The sequence below is a fragment of the Erythranthe guttata genome, chromosome 13 (assembly GCF_056151865.1).
Source record: "Erythranthe guttata isolate IM_541 chromosome 13, IM_541, whole genome shotgun sequence".
In the NCBI taxonomy this organism is placed as follows: Eukaryota; Viridiplantae; Streptophyta; class Magnoliopsida; order Lamiales; family Phrymaceae; genus Erythranthe; species Erythranthe guttata.
Window position 1 is genome coordinate 10,900,213 of NC_142545.1, and position 10,222 is coordinate 10,910,434.

The 10,222-nt window shown below is 37.2% G+C and overlaps 1 long non-coding RNA gene across 1 annotated transcript; it reads left to right on the top strand.

The window, feature by feature from the left end:
- The first annotated feature begins 251 nt into the window (after positions 1 to 251).
- On the top strand, positions 252 to 1,509 carry LOC148765880 (uncharacterized). Its single transcript, XR_016029312.1, has 2 exons — positions 252 to 618; positions 1,275 to 1,509. It is a non-coding gene; the product is annotated as an uncharacterized LOC148765880 (long non-coding RNA).
- The last annotated feature ends 8,713 nt before the right edge of the window (positions 1,510 to 10,222 follow it).

A 10,222-nucleotide genomic window follows, 5' to 3' on the forward strand; every position in this document is an offset into this window, starting at 1 on the left:
ATCTGTACACACTCATAGACACTATCACCTACTGATTTCTCCTAAAATTAAATTTTATATATATATATATATATATATATATATATATATATATATATATATATATATATATATATATATATATATATATATATATATATATATATAAATATAAATTAAAGGGGTAATGGCAAATAAGCCCATGACAAGGCCACTTAATTAAAAGAGGGACATCCAACTTTTTTGGCATATGCAGGTAGTTTTATTTTTCTCCATTTGAGCTTCAAAGGTCTTATCCCTTTTCAGGTGTACTATTGATTTTAGCGGTAGTATTACAAATTGAAAGTAGTTGGCACTCCGATTTCACCTATGCAATAGTAAAATATGTCTGCACCAAAACTCTTCGCTTCGTTCATTGAAAATGGCTAGAATTGTATCATAAACTTGTGTTAAATTCTTAGATTTCAGTACTTAGGAGCTGTGCTCTCTAACTACATGCAATCATCTTCATTTATTTATTAATCATCTAACTATTTCGTATGTTGTTTTGTATTCTTCAGAAACTTCTGATGATTCAAGTAAAGTAGTTGGTTATTGCTTTCAAGGGTAACCGAAAAGACGGTTGTTGAAGCATTAGAGGTATACAAGTGTACCTCTTTTATTCTATTATACATCACTTCTATTATGCATATATTTATTATCTTGCACTCTTTTTGTATTTTCATTTGGAACTGCTTAGTTACATTTCTTAGTTTCATTTCTGAGAACCTGATTATTATTTGTAGCATATTTGTTCGTTTGAGAGTAGTGAAACTGCTGATTTACGTTTCAACATTTATGTGGATGGTTGAGTTTGGGTTGAGATTTATGTAATTTGATGCCCTATGTTTATCCTTGAACTGATCATGGATAGAATGCCAATGCAATCCATTTAGCAAGGAATGTGATAATATATATATATTACGTTGTTATAAATTTTGTGATTATTTCTTGATTCCTATTCGTAAATAGGCTACGGGGAAAAGAGAGGTAACCGAACCCTTCATTTTACTATGCTGATAAATTAAAACAACTAAAACAGTTTAGGATCTAATGAAATCCTCTGCACCATTTACTGTTTCCTAAGAACTCTGCATGGTTTAAATATTACTGCTTAATCGTTTATCATGGTATAGATGTTCAGGGTTTGGCAACTTTGAGTTTTATGCAGGTTAAGATGCATTGAAGTTGATATTTCATCACAAGGTTTATTTTGGTGATTACTGGTATTTTCTTTTGACTTTTGTTTTCCTCAGGTACATACATAAATGGTGAAGATCCTAGTGACCAAGACTTTTGGGTGACAGCACATCGTGGCTGATATTTCTAAGATAGGTTTTATTTGGGATATTGTATTATTAAAAAAAAATAAAAGAATTCATGTTGTAGAGAGCGTGAAATAATGATGTTGTTTTGAAAAAATATACTCTGAATGTAATTTGTTATCTTGTACTGTTACTATTAATGATAAATAGGTTTCTTTGCTGTTGAGTATTTGTTACAGATTTTAGCATCAAACTATCTTATAGTAAATAGATATTCAGAGAAAAAAAAAAAAAATATATATATATATATATATATATATATATTAGTATTCCCGACGGTTTTAAAGGGTCGGGAAAATCTTTTCTTGACGGTTTTTTTACATTAAAAAGTATATACGACGCCTTTTTTCTTGACGGTTTTCTGACGGTTCATAAGCGTCAAGAATACTATTGCCGACGGTTTTTTCCACTTTCCCGACGGTTTTTGTCCGTCGTTTAAAGCAATAAATGTTGTAGTGATGGGTGGAATTGATAAGAATTATTGAGGGTATTTTAGACTAAAGACATGGGGATGGGCTTAATTGAGAGATTGTTTTTTTGTGGGCCAAAATGCATTTAAGTCCCATGTGATGGGCCTTTTTGCCATTTGCCCTAAATTAAAATTGTCAAAGTAAATCTCAAAATTACCACGCAATTTATATGAAAACAAGGGAAGATGGTGTCAATTTAATTGGGGTTTTATTTTTATTTTTTTGTTGGCATATTATTCGATCAAAATAATAATAAAAATTAAAATATCGAAGTTATTTTGAGTATATTGATATTATTCATTAGTCAAACTTTGTCTAACATTACAATATATTTCGATTCATAATTTCTACTTATATTTGTACTCAAGATTTCATTTAATATTTTTTTTATTTTGTTTTATCTTGATTTTTGTTTACATCGATCATCATTGAAAAATGTTATTTACCAGTTTCTTCTTATATATATTAGTGTTTTCTTGCAACTTCTTCTTGGAACAAAATCATATTTAATGGATAGATAGATTATTATTGTCATTATTTTTATGTTTGAAAATAGAATTCATTGACTGTTACAAGCTAAGGTATTTATAGTTTAACTTTGTTTAATATTATAATATAACATGTTTAGATTCATACAATTTTTATTTATATTTGTATTCATGATTCCATTAATTATTTTTTTATTTCTTTACATTAATTTTTGTTTTTAAATTTTGAAGCGAACTCCAAAAATTACATCACAATGATTTTGCAACAATACCTAAAACCCCCTTTAAAATTGCAGAAAAGAAAATCGCAGTTGAGGGTTGAAAGTTGAAAGTGTAAGTTACGAATATATCTCCTTATTTTAATAATAATCTTACAATTTGTGGACTGAATTGAATTTTTTTAAAAGATATATAACAAAGTTTGTTGGTTAACTACCCCGTTGAAATGATGTGGAGTTGGAATAGAAACATAATCAAATACACTGATTATCTTGATTTACGGGTCAAGAAGACTTGACTTCTCATTGACATAGTAAGCAAGAAAAAATCTCAAAAGTTTCGAAGAACATAAATTTCATTGATCCATTTCCGTGAACCTTTTTTTTTCTTTTCATTTTCTTTTTCTTGCTAAATTTTGAATGAGTGTAATAACATTTTTCTGCGGGTCATCATTATAGTAATGCTTTTCACTGACGTAATTATTTTTTATACAAACTTTCTTCAATTTTTTTTAAATATATTGTAACACAAAGAAACATCTATTACCACCACATGTGATCATATTCATAACCCAGAAAGAAAAAAATGAAATTGTAACTCAAGTAAATGAATAAATTTACAATATTTGCAGTAATGTATATGTTCACCTAAACCCTAAACATGTGAGCCAAAATAATTGAAATTTTGTGAAAATTTTACAACTTCATTACATTTTTTCTGTTTTCGAAATGACTTAATTATTCCATTTGGCACTCAGAATATAGCACTCAACACTTTGCACCCAAAAAACAAATAGCACTTTTCACTCTCAAAAGGTAACTAATCATTCACATTGCACACCAATTGTTTTAGCAAAATTCTCTAAGTAAAATATTTGTTTGGTAGATCTTTAGTAAAATATAAGTATATATATATATATATATATATATATATATATATATATATATATATATATATATATATATATATATATATATATATATATATATGATGCTGCTCCAAAATGTTGGGTCAGCCCAAGATCTTGAAGCCCCCAAGTCTGCTATGTCCGGGAATCTTCAAGCCCAATATCAGGAATGCCGAGAGTCCTTGCCACGCATCCGAGGTAGTCGAAGGGATCGCTTCACTCGTTAACCTACAAAACAGTTGAAAACACTAGGTGACACGCTGGGGGTGGCCCGACGATTGTCCTCCGACGCTCGAGTCAGAAAACTATCACAATATAAACAAATAATATTAATTAATTGCATAAATAGTGCTTACCTTATTATGTGGTTGATAATACATATTTATAGGTGGAGTTTGATAAAGTTTTCTTGCAGATAACCAATGTGGGACAAAATAAACATTAGAGTTCTTCCCATAAGCTTATTATGAAGTTCATAATTAAGGGCCTTTGTATGGGGCTTTTCCTTTGAATGAGCCTCTTGGGATTTTTGGGTTAAAGCCCAATTAGGGACATCATTAAGCCCCCACTCCCAGGTTGAGCCAGAGCCCGTGGGTCTACCTGGGAGTAATTAGAAATAGTCGCTCGAAGACGAAATAATTTTCATGTTTTCCTTGAATTTCAAGGTAGCCGGAAATTTTGAAGTCGGCTACAGGGATCTTGCAGAGGCGAGCGCTGCAGTTAGGCGATAGATATTTTTTGAAGGGATGCCCATTTGTTGTACATCGGCGATCAGTCGCCAATTTGTTTAAAGGAACTTGTGATATCCCTTGGATTTGTTGCCTAGTGAGAATCGCGCATTTCCTAAAGAATGAGTTATGTTTCAACTTTTCCGACGAGACGGTATCCCTTGGCTATATCGCCTAGTGGGGGGTCCGTCTCTCGTAATGAATGAGCTTTACTTAATCTTTTTAGCGGGGCGAAATCCCTTGGCTTTATTGCCTAGTGGAAAGCACGAATTTCGTAAAGAATGAGTTATGCTTCATCTTTTCCAGTGAGACGGTATCCCTTGGCTATATCGCCTAGTGGGAAGCTCGGCTCTCGTAAATAATAAGCTTTTATTTTATCTTTTTAGGTCAGACGGTATCCCTTGGATTTAACGCCTAGTGGGAAGTCCGTATTTTTGTAAAGAATGAGTTATGCTTCATCTTTTTCGGTGAGACGGTATCCCTTGGCTATATCGCCTAGTGGGAGGCTCGACTCTCGTAAAGAATAAGCTTTTATTTTATCTTTTTAGGTCAGACGGTATCCCTTGGCTTTAACGCCTAGTGGGAAGTCCGTATTTTTGTAAATAATAAGTTATGCTTCATCTTTTTTTTGTGAGACGGTATCCCTTGGCTATATCGCCTAGTGGGAGGCTCGGCTCTCGTAAAGAATAAGCTTTTACTTTATCTTTTTAGGTAAGACGGTATCCCTTGGCTTTAGCGCCTAGTGGGAAGACCGTATTTTGCACTTGGTGGTTGATCAAACCCTCAAGTTTTTTATGTAGGAAGTCTGCCCGTTTACTTATGTTTTTTGTGGCGGGTAAGACTCCCCTGAGCTTTAGTTGCTCTATATTTTGGAACTTTGGAGAGCGAGAAACCAAGGTTCGGGTTGGCCAGACCCTTTGTGATCCTTGATATCTTCTCATTTAGCTATTTTTTGAGTCTATTGTTTTTTTGTTAAATCGATTCCAGATGCCTTGAACGAAAACATGTGGAGAAGACAAATGGTTGATGTAGAAATCACGGTTGCGGTATCCCACCGACTAAAATAGTTTATTAAAAATGATGCGGCTGGCGGTATGGCTTGAAAATATCGTGCGGGGTGGTATGCCACCGACTTATTGCTGAAAAGAAATTACATTACTTCAAGATTGCGATTGTTCTAGGAATTCTCTCAAGTGCCCGTTTTGGACAAGTCTTCCGAGCGCTCACATAAGCTGAAAACACTCATCAGTAGTGTGACCTCGATCTCTGTGGTATTCACAGTAATCATCCGAATTTAATCGTTCTGGATTCTCCATCCATCTCGGTAGTTATAGAATTCATTTCTGCTCTGTGATGATCATCATGTCAACAAGCTTATCCTTGAGAGGTGAGAACTTCTCTTCTTTTCTATTATAGTTGTGACTTCCCTCATCGTGCTTTTCGCTTAAGGGGTACCCTCATCTCTGCAGTCTCCTCAATCCAAACGTACTTCTCAGTGCTATTCAAGAGCTTCTGTAGGGTCGTAGGGGGTCGGCCTGCGATGTACTCTTGAAAACGAACATACTTCAAATTGTATTGCAGTATGTTTGTTAACATTTAGTGATTAAGGAGGGGGACTTCATGTACTTCTTTGACAAATCGTTGCAGGTAATTCATGAGCGACTCTCTGTCCCGCTGTATGAACTTGAAAATATACGACCAGTTTTGGCGTATTTCTTGCTTATAGAGTATTGGTGACGGAAAACCGTCGCTAGTTGGTCCAAATTGTCTTTGGACCATCCGGGCACGCCGTTGAACCAAATTTGTGCCTGATCAGCTAGCGTGGTCCGGAAAATCTTGCAGTGAGCTGCGTTATTAAGACCGTAGAGGTCAATCTTGGCGTAAAAGTTATTTAAGTGATCTTGGGGATCCCCGATTTCGTCGAATTGGGGGAGATTGGGATCCTGAATCAAAGAGGCAACACTTCTTCCATAATAGCAGGAATAAATGGGTAATTCGGGTGGACAATGCCCCAAAGTGAGCGGCCGTCGACCTCGAGACTTCTCGCCGAGGACTCCTTTAATTGCAGTCCTCGGAGCCTGGTCGATGCCTTCTTGCTTATTGGTGTCGGGAAGCTCTACTTCCGAGTTAGTTTTGAGGGGAGTTTTCGCGGTGGTGCGCATGTTCGTGGTGTTCTCCGCCTCAAGGCCTTTGATGATAGACATACGACCGGAAATAACCGCTTCTCATCCGAAGGCTTTGCGTCGCTCTCTCCCTTGAAGGGGCTCGGGCTCTTTGCCTTAGTGGACGCTGTGATTGGCGACGAGTTTCCCTTCGAAGCGCGCGGTCTGAGGATGTGTTATGCCGAGGCGAGTGGCGGTGAGCGTTTCTTCGCGGCGCGCGGTCTGAGGATGTGCTACGCTGAGGCGAGTGGTAGTGAGCTATCTTCGAGGCGCGAGGTCTAAGAATGTGCTACGCTGAGGCGAGTGGTGGTGATCGTATCTTCGAGGCACGCGGTCTGAGGATGCGCTACGCTGAGGCGAGTGGTGGTTAGCGTATCTTCGAGGAGCCCATTCGGAGGAATAACTTTGGCCGTCGAACGATACTCTTTCTTCTGAGTCATGGAGCTCCACAGTTGGCGAATTCGTATGGACATGCACGAAATCCGTAGGATCGCTTCCGATATGAATAGTTTTTTCAAAGTCAGTTGTGCTTTGAGCATTGATATACTGAGCTACAACGTCCGTCGCTGCCCAAGATGCTACTTTGGCCGCCGTCTTCTCCACTAAGGCTTGTAATTCCTCTGCAGTCATCTATCTAGATGACCGGCGCTGAAGATCCCACAATGTTGGCCGCTCCCGTCGTTCTCTTCCTTCGAGGCGGCTCTATGACTCCAGCGTTACCTTGAAGCGGTTGGTTGAGATCGCCTTGACCACCTTCGTTGGCCGCGTATCTTCGAGGAGCCCATTCGGAGGAATAACTTTTGCCGTCGAACGATACTCTTTCGTCTGAGTCATGGAGCTCCACAATTGGCGAATTGGTATGGACATGCACGAAATCCGTAGGATCGCTTCCGATATGAATAGTTTCTTCAAAGTCAGTTGTGCTTTGAGCATTGATATACTGAGCTACAACGTCCGTCGCTGCCCAAGATGCTACTTTGGCCGCCGTCTTCTCCACTAAGGCTTGTAATTCCTCTGCAGTCATCTATCTAGATGACCGGCGCTGAAGATCCCACAGTGTTGGCCGCTCCCGTCGTTCTCTTCCTTCGAGGCGGCTCTATGACTCCAGCGTTACCTTGAAGCGGTTGGTTGAGATCGCCTTGACCACCTTCGTTGGCCGCTCCTGTAGTTCTTTTCGTTCGAGGCGACTCTGGGACTCTGCCGCTACTTCGAGGCGGTTGGTTGAGATTGCCTTGACCCTCTTCGTTGGCCGCTCCCGTAGTTCTTTTGCTTCGAGGCGGCTCTAAGACTCTGCCGCTATCTCGAGGCGGCTCTGAGACTCCGTCGCTTCCTCGAGGTGGTTGGTTGGGATCGCCTTGACCCTCTTCGTTGGCTGCTCTCGTAGTTCTTTTGCTTCGAGGCGGCTCTAAGACTCTACCGCTTCTCGAGGCGGCTCTGAGACTCCGTTGCTTCCTCGAGGCGCCTCTAAGATTCTGCCGCTACCTCGAGGCTCTGAGACTCCGTCGCTTCCTCGAGGCGGTTGGTTGGGATCGCCTTGACCCTCTTCGTTGGCTGCTCTCGTAGTTCTTTTGCTTCGAGGCGGCTCTAAGACTCTACCGCTCCTCGAGGCGGCTCTGAGACTCCGTTGCTTCCTCGAGGCGCCTCTAAGACTCTGCTGGCTGCTCTCGTAGTTCTTTTGCTTCGAGGCGGCTCTAAGACTCTACCGCTCCTCGAGGCGGCTCTGAGACTCCGTTGCTTCCTCGAGGTGCCTCTAAGACTTGCCGCTACCTCGAGGCGGCTCTGAGACTCCGTCTCTCCCTCAAGGAAGCTAATTGAGATCGCCTTAACCACCTCCGTTCATGACACGCGATCTTGTTTGCATTCCCACAGACGGCGCCAAAATGATGCTGCTCCAAAATGTTGGGTCAGCCCAAGGTCTTGAAGCCCACATGTCTGCTAAGTCCGGGAATCTTCAAGCCCAATATCAGGAATGCCGAGAGTCCTTGTCACGCATCCGAGGTAGTCGAAGGGATCGCTCCACTCGTTAACCTACAAAACAGTTGATAACACTAGGTGACACCAGTTGAAAACACTAGGTGACACGCCGGGGGTGGCCCGGCGATTGTCTTCCGACGCTCAAGTCAGAAAATTATCACAATATAAACAAATAATATTAATTAATTGCCTAAATAATGCTTACCTTATTATGTGGTTGATAATACATATTTATAGGTGGAGTTTGGTAAAGTTTTCTTGTAGAAAACCAATGTGGGACAAAAAAAACATTAGAGTTCTTCCCATAAGCTTATTATGAAGTTCATAATTAAGGGCCTTTGTATTGGGTTTTTCCTTTGAATGAGCCTCTTGGGATTTTTGGGTTAAAGCCCAACTAGGCACATCAATATATATATATATATATATATATATATATATATATATATATATATAATTTGTGGAAATTTTTAACTAATTTAGTGATAAAATGGTTGAATGGTGAGAAGAACTAAACAATTTAACTTGATACTTTCCACCACAAAAATATATATTATTGCAAAGATCAAAATACCATCGGTGAATACACCCATACAAAAATATTTATTTTCTGTGTACAAAGTATTATTTTTTTTACTTTTCCACCCTTCAACTATTTTTTCACCAAATTACACCAAAAATATCGTTTCATACCAAAAAATCATCAATTTTTTTACCAATTCCGAAAAAGTGGTACATTTCCAATAAATTTGTAATTTATTTATCCGAATTCTATTTTTGAATTATATTTATCACAATAAAAGAAAAACTTCATTTATAAATGTTACTAAAACATGAAATTTTCTTCATTAACCTTAAAACTTATGTTGGGGCGAATGTGATATATATTTTTTTTTGTGGCATTGAAAAGTGCCAAAATGCTACATCTCGAGGGTGCAAACTGGAACTAAACTTTCCAAAATTAATAAGAAAAAATCCTCAATTATATTGAAGAAACAATAGAAACTTGTCAAAATTTATCGTTTAAAATTGTAGTATTGAAATCTCGAGAACCTGCCTCCAAATTTACAATTTAAGTCCAGCCTCAGGTGTTATTATATTTATTGTTGTTAACAGATACTTACATGATCTAGAAAATTTGAAGCCAAATCAGTCACCCAAGAAAGGAATATATAACAAATAAAAGCCAACATAAAAAAGGTAAAATAACAAATAATTAATGAATAAGCTTTACATGCATTCTTTATAAAAATTAGGGCAGATTAGGGAAACCCCCTGAGGTAAACCCTAATTTAAAAAAATTCCCCTCATGTTTTTGTAATTACATAAATCCCCTTCTGACCAGCGTTTGAGCGTTTAAATTCATAGAAAATATATCTTGATTGTTTTACCCTTTTGTTATTCGAAAAACAATAAATGATAAATTACGAGAAACCCTCGAGGTAATGTCTAATTAAATAAAATAAGCCCCCTATGGTGTTACTTTTGATAAATAAAATAATATTGACAATTACCCTTACATCTCTCGAAAGAAAGAAGTAAAAGCGACGACTCATCTGATCGCATTGGGTTGCAAACGTTTTTTTTATAATCTATTTATGTTTAATATATATTTTCTTGCATTTTGTTTATCTCGAATTGAATTATTATTATTAGAAATTTACTAAAATATAATTAAAATATTTTTAACCTAAAATAAGAAATACGCGAATATCTTTCCAAAATATGTGAAATCTATTTTATTGAACAAGTAATTATAGGATTATAAACAAAACAAATAAAAACTTTTAATGGTACAAGATATGTTTAATTCTTATATATATATATATATATATATATATATTTTCTTATGTTCAATAATTATAAACTGAAGAAATACATTGCAGTTTTAAAATTAAAAGTGAATACGGTTTTTTTTTTTTTTTAAATATATT